This window comes from Meleagris gallopavo, chromosome 19 (assembly GCF_905368555.1).
Source record: "Meleagris gallopavo chromosome 19, MGAL_WU_HG_1.1, whole genome shotgun sequence".
NCBI classification, from domain to species: Eukaryota; Metazoa; Chordata; class Aves; order Galliformes; family Phasianidae; genus Meleagris; species Meleagris gallopavo.
The window spans coordinates 10,015,874-10,033,166 of NC_139422.1; positions in this window are offsets into that span (position 1 = coordinate 10,015,874).

A 17,293-nucleotide genomic window follows, 5' to 3' on the forward strand; every position below is an offset into this window, starting at 1 on the left:
CTCTGAACTAGGGAGACAATCGTAAATTTTGCTGCAGGATGCTCTCATAGATCCCAGTTAAGCACTTGGATCCTTAACCATATTTGAAAGAAGTTATTTGGATTGATCTAGGTTTCATCTGACTTTGGCTCAATCCTGTTGTTTCTCTGATCCTTGATTCCTGTTCAGTCCAGCTCCACCTGCTGCACTTTAACTCCTTGTCTCATGCATTTTGCTGTACACCTCAGAACAAGGGACTTCCTTTTATTCCTGTGTGACAAATATCCAAGGATCCCTTCATCTTGGTCGGGTTTTGAACTCCATTTTTACTATCATTTCCACTTGAACATCATGAGAGGTGATTAGGTCACAAACACTATGGTAACTATGTGAAATAAAAAGAAGCAAAATGTCAAAAAGACCAGCATTTCCACAGGCTGCCACTGGAATGGTTTCTGAGGTTGGAGTTGATTCTACTGATGCATAAAAACCTAATTCATATCATAATTCATTCAAGCATAAATCCACACATCATCTGTGCATAGGCTCATACTTTTTCTAGGCATTCATTTTGTTTCCTTTCTGTTTGTTTCTTACAAACCAGCCAACCTCAGGTGAGTCCTTGCTCAGCCATTGAAAGCTGGCTTCATGTTTGCTGATATCACAAAGAGTTTTAAGAAAGATATTTTTAAAGGTATTTTAAGAGACAATAAGTAGCAGGGTTAATGTAAAGTTGTCAGAATATGTATATGGAGAGTAGACAGTGTCACTCCACTCTTCCCGAATGACCCTAAGGAGAAGCATCGTAGGCTATAAATCTTTACTCTAGTTTTATAGCCAAAAGCTGTATCTTTCTAGTCAGTTAACAGCATTTTGGTGGGATTTGGAGAAGAACTATGAAAGTAAGGGAGAATGGAGAAAGATTCAGCAGTTTAGAGGCAAAATTGTTCACACCAATGACTTTGAAATGGGATCACGGGCAGTATACAGACACAGGTATTTGTGAAGTCCCTATGCCTTACCCCTTTCCTAGCACTTTAAGAATTCAATCTTCAGCGTCCTTGTACTCACATTGCTTTTCTCGCCTCCTTCAGCACTTTTTCACAGTCACTCCCACCAGCACTCACCTCCCATTAGTTTTTAACCTGACCCACCTCCAGCTCTGCCATTCCCTGCACCCCTGTGGCACAGCCAGCCTCCCTGCAGTAGCACAGCCCACGCCTACAGATCTACATAAGATAGGCACCCAATTTCCTTACTTCTCTGGCTTGAATACCTGTGCCAGTATTGTCACAATCCAGCTGAGATTGGTGTTGGATGTCTCCTCAACCCTGCTGGTGTCACCTTCCCAAACAAAGGCACTCTTCACCTCCAGAAGTTGCAGGTAAGGGTATGTGGATACCCATATAAACAGCCATCTAGGGTTTATTAAAGAATAATCTTAGCAGTGCACAGATTCATGGATGGAACAGTGCTTTTCCTCAGCCAGTCAGACTGCAGTTTCTCTAAGATTCAGTCCATACACATCATCAAAACCTTGTACTTGTTCATTCTCTTCATATCTCTGCTAATGAGAGAGAATAACTAGCTACCCTTGTGGGTCCTGCCATACTCCTGGAGGAGTTTCCTGTGATCACAGAAGACCAGACATGTTTCAGTCTTCAGAAACATGTTTCAGCATTTCTGAGAAGTCATTGCTTACAGATTCTACTGTAAAGACACTGACAACCTGAATCTGAGCACTGGACAGGAGGGGGAAGAAGCCAGAGCTTGCTGTCACTGCTTAATGTATCTGCATTATCCCGAAGGCATGCATGGAGGAGGAAAAGTGATAGGAGCAATGTTGCAGCCTCACTTGTTTGTGACATATTACATCCAGGAGAGAAAGAATTGCCTTGTAGGGAGCATAAATCAAGGGCTGCTTTCAACTTTTAAAATAAGTTAAAGTTTGTATGAATATAATTATACCTCTGATGCAAGTAAAACAAGATGTGACAGATAGAGAAAGCTGCCACTACTAAGCTAATGCTATAAAACTTCAGGAAGTGACTAGCAGTTGGCAGAAAGTTCAAAGATGATTTTTCTCTCCCCTAACATTGATACTGTGTCAAAGATATCTCTTTTTAGAGCTTTATGCTGAATTTTATATACTTAAAAAAAACAGAGTTGACTCAAACAGCATCATTTAAACCACATTTTTTGAGATGAGTCCATGCAAATATTATGCAGTTCAGCATAATGCCAAGTGCAGTGTCCTGCACCGAGGCTTGGGCAACCCAAACATGATTGCAGAGTGGGCAGTGAGTGGATATAGAAAAGCACTGTGGAAAAGGACTTGGTGGTTCTGGTGGATGAAAAGCTGAACGTGAGACATTAGTAGGTGCTTACAGCCCAGAAAGCGTGGGAAAAACATCTTTATTTGAAAGGCTTTTTGAATATTGGGTAAGTGTGGATAGTGACTGAAGGTAGCTTTGGAAGATAGTGAGATATGGCAGTAAGGTGAAAAAGAGACAAGATGCTTGCATTCTAGGCAGATAAGTCAGCCAGCAGGATGAACAGAGATCTCAGATGTAAATGATTTTTGATGTTCTGACAGGGGGAGGAAGTCTAGAAAAGCAGACTGCAATGTTGGAGCAGAAAATTATGAGAGCTTTAGAGGGAATTTTTAAATAATACCTCAAACTGAATCTAATTCAAATGACAAGAGAATTCCTATCTTTCCAAGTACTTGGAAATGCAACTGTTAGGGCAACATCTTGTGTCTGCTTTTTACAGTACAAAGTAAATGCTTTTCTATCAAAATATTCATCAGTCTCAGGGCTACAATCTGGGTGCAGGAAGAAAACAAATTGGATGTTTTGGGACTGTTTCACAAATATTCCATGTACCATACACATCTGCTGTGTTTTCAAGTGGTGATAGTAAAGTTCACTGTTGCCAAATTTTGGTTGGATAATCACAAACTTGTTAAATTAACCTTATTCCACTTCCACTTCTTCCTTTCTCTTCTCAAGATACTTATATAATTTCAGATCAAATAGATTATCTTGATGTTTGATCCAAAGCTTTAGGGAAAGCACCTGGCTCTGGTCTTCCTGGCTTTTTATAACAAGCAAGACCTTAGAGATCACTGTTGGTTGATCCAAAGCTAAATCTCAGAGTTAGTTCAGATCTTAAAGGGCATTTACCAGCAAATTCATAGAACGGAAAATAAGTACTAGCTGAATGTCCAAGGCATAGGAAAGGCTCTCCCATCAGTGCTAACAGAGACACACACAAAATAAAGAAATGAGGCATTTGTCACCTGCTGATCTTTCACCATTATGTCTATGGGAATAGGAATGCCCTGCTCTGCTCCATCGGCCTTGATCTGCAGTCTCCTGACTCCTTATCTCAAGATGATTAGAAATGTGGAGAAATGCTGCTCTGCAACAAATGAGCACAGCTCTTCATGATCCTTGGATCAGAAAAATACATTTGCACAGGACCTGCTGGGGATGCTGATGAAACACCACAAACTCTAAGGTGAGCAGTGCTGCCAGACTTGTACCAGTCAAGGAGTAAGTCCACACTGCAATGAGCAGCACACAATGTTGCAAATGTCAGGAAGGGGCAGGGACTGGAAGACCTGTATGTCCACCATGGCGAGAGTCAGATTAAAAATCAAGCAAAGTTGACTCTTCATAAAATCCCTTTGGTGGAAAATCTTTTTAAACACATAATGCCATGAAAAGACGTAAATTATTCATAGTTCTCTACTTTTCTTACTGCAGAAAAGATTTCAGGTAATGCTGATGTTGTGAGAATGTAAAAATAGAGATATGTATCCAACATATATCCAAAATAGCATATTTTTCCTCGTAAGTATGAAGGGTGCATTGAGTGACCTTCCTTTCCAATAGGATAAGAAATCTAATGCTGGCTTAAGAAACTTAAAAGTTGTTAGTAGCTATATATTACTGGTAACATATTTTACACTAGTCAGCTATGAAAAAAAGTAATAAAAAATGCAATTACATGTCTGAACTGTTGCTATTTTGGAAATTAAACCAACACAGAGCATCCTTGCTGCAGCTTATATTACTTACTTATAACTTGTGCACAGTTATTTTCACCAGTTTAACCATGCTTCTTTCCATAAAAGTCTGCTGTTAATAGGTCCTTTGGGAACCTTGAAAATAACAAGATCTGTAATAAAAAAATTAATAACACTGGGAGAAAACTCACATTAGAAAGGCTTTTTAGAGCATATTAAAGGAAAAAATAGAAGGAAGAAAGAAAAGAAAGGGGAAAAAAGGAAGAAAAAAGGAAGAAAAGAAAAAAGAAAAAGAAATATTGGAGAGGAATTCCCCAGTGCTCTGTAGCAGGTAAATGTGCGCTACCTACCATTGCTAAGAATGAAAAGAAGTCCAGTCTTCAAGCAATGATGCACAACTTCATTACATACATGATTTCACAGTTATTAAGAATATTACTAGACTCTCTGATGCTGCATTAAGTAGTTTTATTCTTTTGATAAAATCAAACACAATAATAGATATTATGTGCCCTTACTAAGACTCTAATTCCAATGTAATGACTTTCAGGATGTCCCGTGTTTTTTGTTATATGGGAGGTTGGAGCAGCTGATAACTGTGTTTTCCTATCATTGTTGTAAACCAGTGACCAAGACAGACAACTCACTTAGCCAGTCTCATCACTGCCAGCCACATTCTCTTTGCTTCGCTGTTATGGCTGTGGACAGACATTTGATTGTACAGTGGCCCTTATTCACTACAGAGCAAATATCAAGGGCATGTTCACATCTGCGGTTCGTGTCATAGGAGTTCAGAACATTCCCACAATGGTGCTGTCCAATTACTAGCATCTGAAGATATACTCGCAAACTGCAGCTTCCTTGCTATGGGCTGTGCTTGAGAAGTTTCTCATATGCTCTCTCTCATGCTCATCCTCGTTTGTCATTGCTTCATCCTCGTTTGTTCCCAAATAACTGACTCTGAGACTGCACTATAACCTGAATTTTTGCAGTGATCTGGGTTAAAAAATCACTCTTCAAAGAACATCAATGAAACAAACACACCATCAGTAAACAGAGCTAAATTAAGACTGCAACTGAACTGAGTAATTCCAACCTGTGTATTTCTCAAGGGCTACCCAAAAGATGCAGTATTACTTCCACCTCTTCTACCTTGACAAAAAGTGCTCCTATAACTGGAGTTATCTAAGGACTAAAAATCTAACAACAGATGTATTTGAGGAAAAAAAAACAACAAACCCAACAACAAACAACCAAACACACAGGTGAACAGGTGTTTTAATTTCACATTACTAACAAGCTTGACTGACATTTATTTTGGAAACTATGATGGCTCTGCTATATTAACAATGGCTTTCTTGCAGACTACTGCTGCTTAGTTCTTCTACCTACTGCTGCTGATTCTAACCTAAGATTTTTGGATCTTATTGAGGTGACGGCAAGGGTCAATGGAAGCAAGTTGAATTATTTTGGCTGTAAATAAAATTTATGACAGTAGGCATTCTGATTTCTTATGAAATATTAATTGTATATGATATGCCTAGGAAAACACTTGGTTTTATGGTTTTGAAACCAAACATTGTTGCCAGTGTTTATATAGTTCTTCAGCAGCAGCATCCAAGATCTGGGTCTCTAACAGCTGTCATTTTCTGTGAATTCAGAGCAGAATGCTGATATAAAATTAAAAGATTAAATGATCAAAATTTATTGAAATATTCTCTTGCTCATTCTCTCTGAAGAATGTTTGTATGGTTGAAAACAGTCTTATAACATGAAGAAGCAAAATGGTTAACTAGTGAACTAACACCTGCTGTTCTGATAGAGCCAAGAATGTTACTGCAGAGATCACCAGGTGAGTGGCATTGTCCCCAAATGAAATGAATCAGGAGATTCCACGTACAGAGCATCACATTTCAAAGCATATTCTTGACATTTTGTCATACACACACAACCATAGTCATAAACGTCATAGTAGTAGTTTCCTTTGAATGCACTGTTTAAACATACAGTATTCTTTCAACGAAGTCCCAATTTTTTAAGGAATTTGAAAGCCATACAGTTTCAAAGCAATGTGCTGAATACAAATGAAAAATGAGCTCCTGTAATGTGCAGACAATGACTAACTAACAGAGACAAAGATATTTATGCAATTTCTCCAACCTGGTAGCCTTCTACAATGTTTTCACTGGCTGGGTGGATGGGGGGAGAGCAGTGGATGTAGTCTACCTTGATTTCAGCAAGGCCTTTGATACTGTCTCCCACGACATCCTTATAACAAAGCTGAGGAAGTGTGGGATAGATGAGTGGACAGTGAGGTGGGTTGAGAACTGGCTGACTGGCGGAGCACAGAGGGTCGTCGTTGGTGGTGCAGAGTCCAGTTGGAGACCTGTAACCAGCAGTGTTCCTCAGGGGTCTGTGCTGGGTCCAATCTTGTTCAACATCTTCATCAATGACCTTAATGAGGGGATAGTGGCCACCCTCAGCAAGTTTGCTGATGATACAAAGTTGGGAGGATTGGCTGACACACCTAAAGACTGTGCTGCCATTCAGCGAGACCTGGACAGGCTGGAGAGCTGGGCAGTAAGAAACCGGATGGGGTTTAACAAAAGCAAGTGTAGTGTCTTACACCTAGGGAGGAATAATTGCATGCACCAATACAGGCTGGGGGATGAGCTGCTGGAGAGGAGCTCTGCGGAGAGGGACCTGGATGTCCTGATGGACATCCACTGGACAACCAGTGTGCACTCGTGGGCAAAAAGGCCAATGGCATTCTGGGGTGCATTAAAAAGAGTGTGGCCAGCAGGTCGAGGGAGGTGATCCCTTCTGCTCTGCCCTGGTAAGGCCTCATCTGGAGTACTGTGTTCAGTTCTGGGCTCCCCAGTACAAAAAAGACAGGGATCTCTTGGAAGGAGTCCAGCGGAGGGCCACAAAGATGGTGAAGGGCCTGGAGCATCTCCCCTGTGAAGGAAGGCTGAGTGAACTGGGTCTGTTTAGCCTTGAGAAAAGAAGACTGAGAGGGGACCTGATCCAGGTCTGTAAATATCTAAGTTGTGGGGGGCAGAGTGGCGAGGCCAGACTCTTTTCAGCAGTGTGTGGAGACAGGACAAGGGGAAATGGCCAGAAACTGCAGCATGGGAAGTTCTGCACAAATGTGCACAAGAACTTCTTTAGGTGAGGTGACGGAGCGCTGGAACAGGTTGCCTAGGGAGGTTGTGAAGTCTCCTTCTCTGGAGACATTCAAGACTCACCTGGACACCTACTTGTGCGACCTGGTGTAGGGAACCTGCTTTGGCAAGGGGGTGGACTCGATGATCTCTGGAGGCCCTTCCAACCCCTACGATTCTGTAATTCTGTGATTCTGCGATTCTGTGATTCTCCCACCTGGCAAAACTGGCAGTAAGAGGAAAACATTATCTATGGAAATTATTTTTTAAATGATCAAGATGTAAGATTTTCTTAGAGCTCTTAATGGTGTCTAAATAGGAGAAATATACTCAGTGTGCTGCAAAGCTGCAGCAAGCTAAGAGAGAACAGATATGGCTTGGTCTGAAGAGCTTGGCTGAGATGAACAGCTGACAATGATGGTCACAGTCTGCTGCTCCTTCCCCTACCCTGCACCTTCCTGTGCTCCACAGCTGTCTCACTTTGTCCAAAAGCAATGTCTGTGCCTCCATTAATAACAGCCCAGGTAGGGAAGTACAACCAGCACTAATGGCACAAATACAATGTGATGTGCATTATGTTTTTTCTCATACGGGAAATTAAAATTAATGTCTTTGTTCTTGCATTTGCAATGCATTGAGTGTGAAGAGTTAGTTCTGCTAGTTCTGCTGTTACACAGTAATTACTTCAACTTCAATAACAATTGTGAGTTAGCAGTTTGTCTTACTCAGTACAGCTATACAGATGCTAAGCTGTTTATAAACTAACTGCTGAAGGCAATAATCAAAAATCATCCAATATCACCTTTTATTTTATGACTAATTCCTGTGCAGTCACAGCTGATATTCATGAAGAAATGCTAAAAAGATAAATAAACCTTTTATACCCTGCTGATGAGGTAACTGAAAAATCTTTCATTCTGTGAAAAGGAGGAAGAGAAGAGAGCATTTTTCTCTGGACAGAATAATGAAATCAAAGACAAATCTTCTATTGAGAGATTATCTACTTTACTATACAATGCATGATACAATAGGAACAGACAAGATTTGGGGAATACAGGCCTTCTTCATGTCTGAAATAGCAGCATGTGACAGACCATGATATAAGAGAGAGAAATTCAGATTAGAGAGGAGGGTCGAGGCGAAGCCCAACCTGCGCTCCGCACCCTTCCAGCAGCAGAGCATTCCACGTGTCTAACCTGACTCTCCTTTGCAATGCCAGTTTCTCACTAAACACACTGCTTAGTGCTTGTAGTACCAGAAGCAACAGTATTTAATACTTCTGTAAAGATATAGAAGAATCGGTGGCTGTTATTTCTTTCACTTCTTTAACTTACTAAGCATCTATTTCAGTGATGCCCTGTGACTGTGAAATCCACAAGATGACTGTGAGAAAAAAGTGTTTCTGGCCCTCAGCTGTATTTGTTCTTACATTATTTGTAAGGATAAATTTGAGAGCATGATTTTCTGTTGACTTTTTTGAGATGTCATTTTAATGTTCTTTCTTTTTCCATCTCCTCTTTCAACAGAATTAAGTTATCTACAGTAAAATCAAATTCTTTTTGTTTCCTGCCTCTGGAATCACTGCACTTTCCTATTGTATCATTTTAAGATTGAGGAGAGAAGTTGAAACAGCTGTCCTATGTCTTGTATCTGAGTAATGAAATTATAACAGTTTTTGTTTGGTGTATCTAATTTTTGTGTATGAACATAAAACATTTTCGCTCCAACTAATGTCTACAGTGTCTCCCTAGAATCTGCTCTCCCAACTTCTCTTTTCTGTTTCCCACTAGCAGCTGAAATATATTCTCAGTCCTTCGTAAACCAGAGGGCACCCTGGAATCCCACAACCATACTACACTTCACTCTTGAAGATTTTACTTTGGATGAACTTTGCAGACTTACTGAATGCCTTCAGTAGCTGGTGAGCATTCCAAGAGTGCAATCAGTATCTGAGCAACTTCATTCTGTTGTGTCATTCCATCTATCTTATTCACCATAAGCCTTCTGTCACCAGAAGCAACAATGCCAAAGGCAGATCATTGCCAAAGCAAAGTTATATTTTTTCAAAAAATTTATCAGTAAAATATTTGAAAGCACATTCAGGAGGGGTGAATGCCCCCCCACCCCCCCCACCCCCTCAGAAATATCCAAGGCCATGCTGGATGGAGCGGTGAGCAGCCTGGTCTAGAGGGTGGTGTCCCTGCCTACAGCACAGAGGTTGGGACTAGATGATCTCAAGGTTCCCTTCCAACCCACACCATTCTATGATTCATTATAAAATTAAAACATGATCCCACATATTGTCCCTTAGGAAATTCTTGTGTACTTTTCCCAAATTGTCTTTCTACTTCAGTTGAGCTGAAATATTTTCTCTGGCAATCAGAAAATATTTACTGACCAGCAGCAACGCTACAAATCCAACAAGCTATTGTCTGCTTTATGAGCATCAGCTGAGACATCAATTCAGCTAAAATGTAAATAGCCTTCATGGACCTCATAAAGTCACCTCTATGCATCTGCTACTCTTAATGCAAAATGCTGAGGAGGGGCATCACAGTTATAAGCATCTATCACAGAAGGAGGTTGGTGTACTAGCTGGCAATGGCTGTCATATGACAGCTACTTGTTTGCTTAATGCAGAAACTATCCTGATGGCAGAATAAACACAGCAAAATGTGACAGGACCTTATAATGCCAAGAATCAGCTTTAAATCAGAAAATGACTATTTTGCAGGCTTATGACAAGGGAGGCAAGTTAGAATTTTATTCTGCTAACCCTGACTTTCTTCCTTATGATGCCAGCAATGAATCACTGAAGTTAAACTATACAGGGCAGCCTCCAAACCACAGGTATGAGGAAAATGTAATCGAAACACCACTGAGGATTATAGATCTGACTCTTCCACAGTGCATCCTCTATTACTAGCATATCTAATGTTAAGCAAAAGCTTTATTTTTCAAGCTTACTAGCTGTCTCATTGTTGCAAAATCATTTCCAACTTAGTACCAGTCTACACAGAAAATTTATGTTACTCAGTAAAAACAAGAGCCAGGAAGGAAAACTGTGTTTCTAAAAGCAATGTAACAGAAATCCTTTTGTTTGTATCTGTAATTTTAGCCACGGTGAAAAGTTTGGTTAAGGAGGATGCGTGCCTGTTTTTTCACTACAGTACAATTTGTTTCCAATCCTCTTGTTCTAAAATCTAAGGGTGCAGATCCCTCCCAGTGTTCTGGATTTTCATCACTACTGCCTTTTGAGTATCTATTGTCAATGTTAACAAATGTGTAGATCTGCCTTCAAACAAGTACTGGAAATATTACCAGCATTATTCTTCATGTCAGTGTCACTACCCATTCACTTAACAATCACTCAAAGAAATGATATAAAATATCACTTTTTTACATAGATGAATAATAGAGTATTTGTCAGTCACTTCTAGACTGACTGAGCCCCTTTAACTCTCTGAAATTAGAGTCCATTTTTTTTTTTTATAAACCTCCCGAGAAAATGTTGACAAAACAGGCAATTTTCTATAATTTCTTTGTGAGCTTCTGTCAGCACGAGAGGTAGTAAGAGCCCACTCATTTCAGATAACACCACTGGGTAACCTTTGACATCCACCCCCTCGCTGACTTCGGAGGCTCCTCTAAGTGTAACAGTTGTGTCTTTCAGGTTGCAGGATGCAGGACCACAATTTGGGCTCTTGTTCACTGAAGGCAGCCTTTGTTTCCCAGCTGACTAAGAAGCTCTTATAAAAAGGGATAAGAAATGTAGTTAATAGCTCAAGAGTGGCCTAATCATCGGCTGCTATTACCCATCCAATATTAGGGAGGATGACAGACCTATCAATAACAGAGCCCCAGGTGAGGTACAGGAGCTGATAATGTGAACTCTGGCTTGATCTTTGCTCTACAGAGCGTAGCACTTATTTGAAAGAGAAGCCAGCATCTGATTTATTCTTCATTTTGTGCCAAATATCATTCAGCTGAGCAGCTTTTGTGTTTCTTTGTCTTAAACTATAATAATTTGACCAATTTCATTTATAATCAGAGATGAAAATTTAAGAACTCTCCTATCAGACCGTGTAGCTGGAAATACACACCTGTGTACTTGTGTCCCCTTACAGGATACTAAAACGTGGCAAAATGAAAAGTAGATGTCCACATGCTGCTTGTCTTTATACCTGTGAATGAAGTCGCTTGTGTACACAGCTTTGTACATATGTGCATAATCCATACTGCTTTTCAAGTATTTAGTATTTCCTTGAGTAAACAAGATACAAAAGTTAAGATAAACATATAGCAAAGGCATCACTATCTTATGATCACAGTAAACTAAAATAGAGGAAAAAGCTACAGGATAGGGCAATCAGATATATTTGTATCATATAAGCTCTGTGGCTTGTACCACCTTACTTTGGAGGAAGTACAAGAGCTCTGTTTTAAAAGAGAGCAGAGACATTGATTAAGTCTCCAGTAGCTAAAGGCATGATTTCCACAAACATTTTTATAAAGAATGTACACATTGTTAAAATCCTGGTATCTGTATGTATTTTCATTCATGGTGAGACTTCCCGTTTTGTTGTAACAGCACAACAAAGCCATGTTCCCACAGAGATATTACCTCAACTGCATGTTCTTATTCTTGAAAGTGTAGATCACAGCACTGTGTAGTCTGTAAGTAACCCTCAAAACAGAGCTCTGAACAGTGCTCGGGTACACTGCACTAAGGCTGGAACTGAGACTTCCCTGAGGAAATCATTCAGTCTGACTGCAGTGTCTGTGGTCTGCAGCTGCACACAGCTGCCCTTCATGTAGTTGGTATGAAGACTGATTCCTTTTTCTTCATGGCACTGAGAAACCCAGAATGCCACCCGCAAAGTCCTTAGCAGGCAGCTGCATGCTCCCATTACGTTACATTGAAGGAAGCCTAGTATTTAAACAGATTTCCTTCTTTGTCAGACTGTGTTTAGTTTGGTTTGTGTTTGGTTGATTTTTTTAATAGATTTTGTTTAATCCTTTTATTTTGAAAAAAAGGAACCCTTAATACAGCCAAAGTAATGCTGCTATTAAGCTGAACTATCCTTCTAAGAATGTCTTGTTTACTTCAGGTATTTAACTGGAGTTTTGTTACTAGTGATAGAATTACAGTAGCTAAAGCCTTTCCCGAAATACTACCCCGAACTGCTTAGACTAATATTTCCAAAGCTAGAATTTTTTAAAAAGCTCACAGTCATAAATGGCTTGGAGCCACATACCACTATCTGACACTAAAGCTTTTCTCATTCTAGGTAGGCTCTGTAATGTTAAGCTTTTGCAGCAGTTATTGCATCAAATTCTTCTATAGCAGACTTTTCATCAGCATTGGCCCTGTCACTTTGAAGAACATAAGAATATGTAATCCTAAAACTCATAAGAGGATGCAGTGATCAGATTGGGATCTAAACCCAAGGAAAGGTGAGCCCAAGAAGAAGTAATCACCTTGACTGCTAGCAGCATCCACGGCAAAGGAACCACCTGCATGCGAGAGGCTCTCCGCTGTTTCCTGATTCAGCGGAGCCAAGCAGTTCTCTGCAAAGAGACTAATTCATCCAGCTACTGCTGCTTTTGTCCAAGTGCACAAGGAAGAGCAGTTTTGATTCAGAAGCAGCAGTTCTAGATGTTGAAGTGCTTTAATCTCCACCCCTTTGCACAGAGCAAGTGCAAAGTCCCACCAACAGAACCAGCCCTGCCTCCAGTCCTCTGAGCCAGCACTTGAGCAGGGTGTATAAAGCAGGCATTCTTTCTCTTCTAAAACAGGTGCATCCCAGCCCCTTGCTGTTGCCCTTGCAAATGCAGAAGGATTGTAGTGGTGTCAGGTACACAGCATAGCAATACATCACCAAGGTCTGGAGGAATGCACTGGTGTTCATGAACCAAGGAGAATCAAGATTCTGGCCTGGCTGTGCTTTTCACACACTGTCCAATCAACATTCATCCTGGCTGCTGCCTCATTTTGTCTTATGTAGGCTGTGCATTTGGACCATTCTCCTTTGACAGCTGAACTCAATCTGTTTTCTAGGCATGAGGCAGGTTTAATGTTTCCATTGCACTGCAGTGATACCACTCATTATACTAACTAGCCTCCACTCAGAAATGACAATCCAGCATATCTCCAAATTAGCATTTTTATTGAAATCAATAAAGAAGAAAACATGTGACACTAAACTATTTAGTGGCAGCTTTGTTATCAACTCATTACTGGAAAAACAGACCTTTAAACACTGTCATTGATTCCAGCAGAGGGAGAGTGATCTATTGAGTTAATTTGTTAGCAGTGGCTGTAAGCTGCCCTGCTTAGAACTCAATCAGATGCTCAGAATTCTGTATGTGCAGGTTACTTATGGTCTATGTACAAGATCTGCTCCCTGCCCCCAAATAGAGTGATTTTAAAGGAGTACTTCATATTGTAGGACCAAAATCAAATGAATAACTGGTTGCATTGCCAGTGCCTGAGTGGCTGGCAACACTCACTTTGGGCTCCTGTGGCAGCTCAGCCCCTCAGATAACCTCCAAGTGTCTTCGCCTAGCACCACCAGGAGGCAGCCCATACCACTCATGCCTAGGCATTCAGCTTATGTCCATGAGGCTCGGGAAGACAGCACACCAATGTAAAGAGCAGGCCCTGCATAAGCAGTTCCCAGCATACTTGGCAGTCTATGCAACTCTGCAGAGAAGTGCTTTTTTTTTTTCACGTCCAGAGAAGCTGGACATGAGCCAGTAGTATGCGCTTGCAGCCCGGAAAACCAGCAGTATCCTGGGCTGCATCAAAAAAGGGGTGGCCAGCAGGGAGAGGGAGATGATTGCCCCCCTCTACTCAGCTCTTGTGAGACCCCATCTGGAGTACTGTGTCCAGGCCTGGAGCCCCTAGTGCAAGAAAGATGCAAAACTCTTGGAGTGGGTCCAGAAGAGGGCCACTAAGATGATCAGAAGGCTGGAGCACCTCTTCTATTAAGAAAGGCTGAGGGAACTGGTCTTTTTTTATCTTGGAGAAGAGAAGGCTCCAGAGACACCTCATTGTGGCCTTCCAATACTTGAAGGGTGCATATAAACAGGAGGGAGAATAGCTGTTTATAAGGGTGGGTAGTGATAGGACAAGGGGGAATGGTAAAACTGAGACAGTGGAGGTTTAGGTTAGATATTAGGAGGAATTTCTTCACTCAGAAGGTGGTGAAGCATTGAAACAGGTTGCCCACTGAGGTTGCGGATGCCCCATCTCTGGAGGCATTCAAGGCCAGGCTGGATGTAGCTCTGGGCAGCCTGGTCTGCTGGTTGGCAACCTGCACATAGCAGGGGGTTGGAACTGGATGAGCACTGTGGGCCTTTTCAACCCAGGCCATTCTATGATTCTATGATGTTACAAATAGAGCAGAAGTTTCAGAGGATGCATATTTATAGACAATTCTTGCAGGGACTGACCCTTGCTGCCAGTGCCATATCAAATGTTTCAGCCTCTGGAACAGTAACTCTCAGGGCTGGGTATATAAGGGAAAACTGACGTTACATTTCTCCCCACAATGACTGGAGTTTTAAGTTCTGTCCATGTTCCTCTGAATTCATTTTTCATCAAAGTTGCTGAAAGAAAAGAGACAGCATCAGTGTTAATACAATGCTCTATTCTCATTCCTGGCCTCATGTTGGAATTTAGACAGTAGGACACTTAAAATGAGATTTGTTTGACAGGAAAGAATTAATTGAATTTTTGCAGGTATCAAGTATCTAAGAGCTTTAAAGACCCAGTATCTGATAAATTATTCTTGTAGGAACTGGCGACAGTTTATCCCTAAATACATATTTACTTGCAGACTTCTGGCTTCAAGCTGTGCCTTGATGATACCAGTATACAGTATGCTATGCAAAATCATTTTTAACATTCTTTTTGGCCATGGTGCCCCCAGATAAGTGACTTCTCATAAGCATCCATGCAGTTTGAAAAACACACCAAAAGAAATTCAGAAAGCAAATCTTTTGAGTAAAGAACTGTCAGAATAAGACACACTTTTTGATGTATGACACAGAATTCTATTTTTTTCCTATATAAAAACAACCGCAGCTTAGAACTGAATTTCAAAGTATTTCCAGGCACTGACAGTTTGTACACAGCTGTCTTGTATTTGCTGTAAGAACAGAGTGGAAAGGCAAAGTCTATCTATCCCCAGTTTCTCAGTGCAGCCTTGGCCATCTTGCTAGTTCCCATCGCTGCCCTACAGGACGCAAGTTCTATTCACCACTGCTGACAGGAAGGACAGTGATATATTTGCCAAAGACAATGTCTTGACAATAAGGATGCTTCCCCTCAACTGATGTACTAAAGCAGAGCTAAAATACTTTTTGTTTTATAGAATTCTTTTAATGGGATTTTCCCATACAGACACCTTTTCTGACAGGTTTTTGTAAGAATGCTCAAATTCACTCTAGGGAGAATTTATCCCACTTTTTTTTTTACTCAAACAAAAAGCTGTTACTTGCTAAAGGAAAAAAAATCACATTTTTTTTTTTTTTTTTACATGAAAGTATAGTTAACTTGGTTGCCAAGTTGCTGATTTTGTTGTATGTGTGTGTATTTTTTAAAAACAAAACCAAACAAAAAACTACAGCAGTCAAAGTGAAGTAAATGTGAGAAGATATATAAAATTTTCTGTTGACCCAAACATGTCAACTTTCCTTTAGAGGAATAGATATAACCACAGAACATTCCTCTGCGAGGCCCTTTGCGAAGACATAGAAATCAAAGCAAGACAATGAATTAGATCAAAATTCTCCAGAAAGATTTTATCTACTTCACAGCCTAACAAAGCAAAAACTAACTTCTTAATAATACCACTTTTCTTCTCTGTAGACCAAAAAAAATATGCGTCAATAGCATCCAAAGGAAGACGAAAATACTTTAACAGAATTCTCATTACCCTTCCATATCTGAAATTTCTTACTTATTTGAAAAGACACACCCCTACATTAGTTGTTATGGCAAACCAGCACACAGTTACATTTATGCTGCCGTAAAAAATTACCTCCAAAAAGAGACAAAAGTTGATACAGATAGAATAGCAAAACACACAATTCTGAAAGCAACAGCAGAGCAATTTTCAACTGCAGTTATTTAAGTAAGTAGAAGTGCATGCAAAAGAACCCAACTAATGAGCATCCCTTGCTTATCAGGACCCACTGCCAAACCCAGGGAAACTTGATAAGCTCAGCAGTGCCACAGCCAGCCTGCACACCTGTGGAAGAGCAACAGTAATTTCACCTATAAATAGGCAAAACTCATGAGATTGGCAAGTTGTTCTGATACATACTTCTTGTTAGATATCAAATAAACTTATTCAGAACAACCACCATTCATGAGAGGGCTTCGTAGACTCATTCTGTAGACCATCTGAGCTGCCTTAACTTCCCTGCAGTAGAACACAGCAACAGGAACCCATCACAAAAGCTGAACTAGTTTTCAGCTTTTCAGAACCATTTCAGGAGCCAATCTTTCAGCATCAGTAATTCAGTCCAAAGCACAGAGTGTTGGTCTTCAAGTGCCCACTAAAATCTGTTCACAGTCACCACATGATGTAAAATCTCTAGATGGACAATGACAGCTCATACAAATGGAAAGGGAGCGGCTGTTTTTTAACTGCATTTTAGCACACTCATTCATCTGCTCCATTTTAACAAGAGCACATGCCAGTTGTCAGGAGAAAGCCTCAAAGAGAGCTTGCTAAGAGAAAACTGTCCAGCTGCCCTGACCGCATGCACTCCCTATAATTTTAACAAACTCTCTGCGGAAGACACAAAGTTTGCTAGATCCTATTCCAAAATACAGAACAAGTGCTGACCTGGAAGTACATTAAAATTCTGTTTCATTCGTTAAATTAATCTGATTTTTTTTAATGTTTCAGATTGCAGACATTTAGATTTGAAAGGATTCCCTTTATCATATAGAGTAGCATCTTTCTGCCATGTGAGATTTCTATGATATTTTTCCTCTGTAAAATTCAAATTTCAATGGCCTTTGCAAACAGGTCAGGTCCTATTATGACTGGAAGACTTTACAGTTTACGATACAAAAATCGTACGATACTTGCTC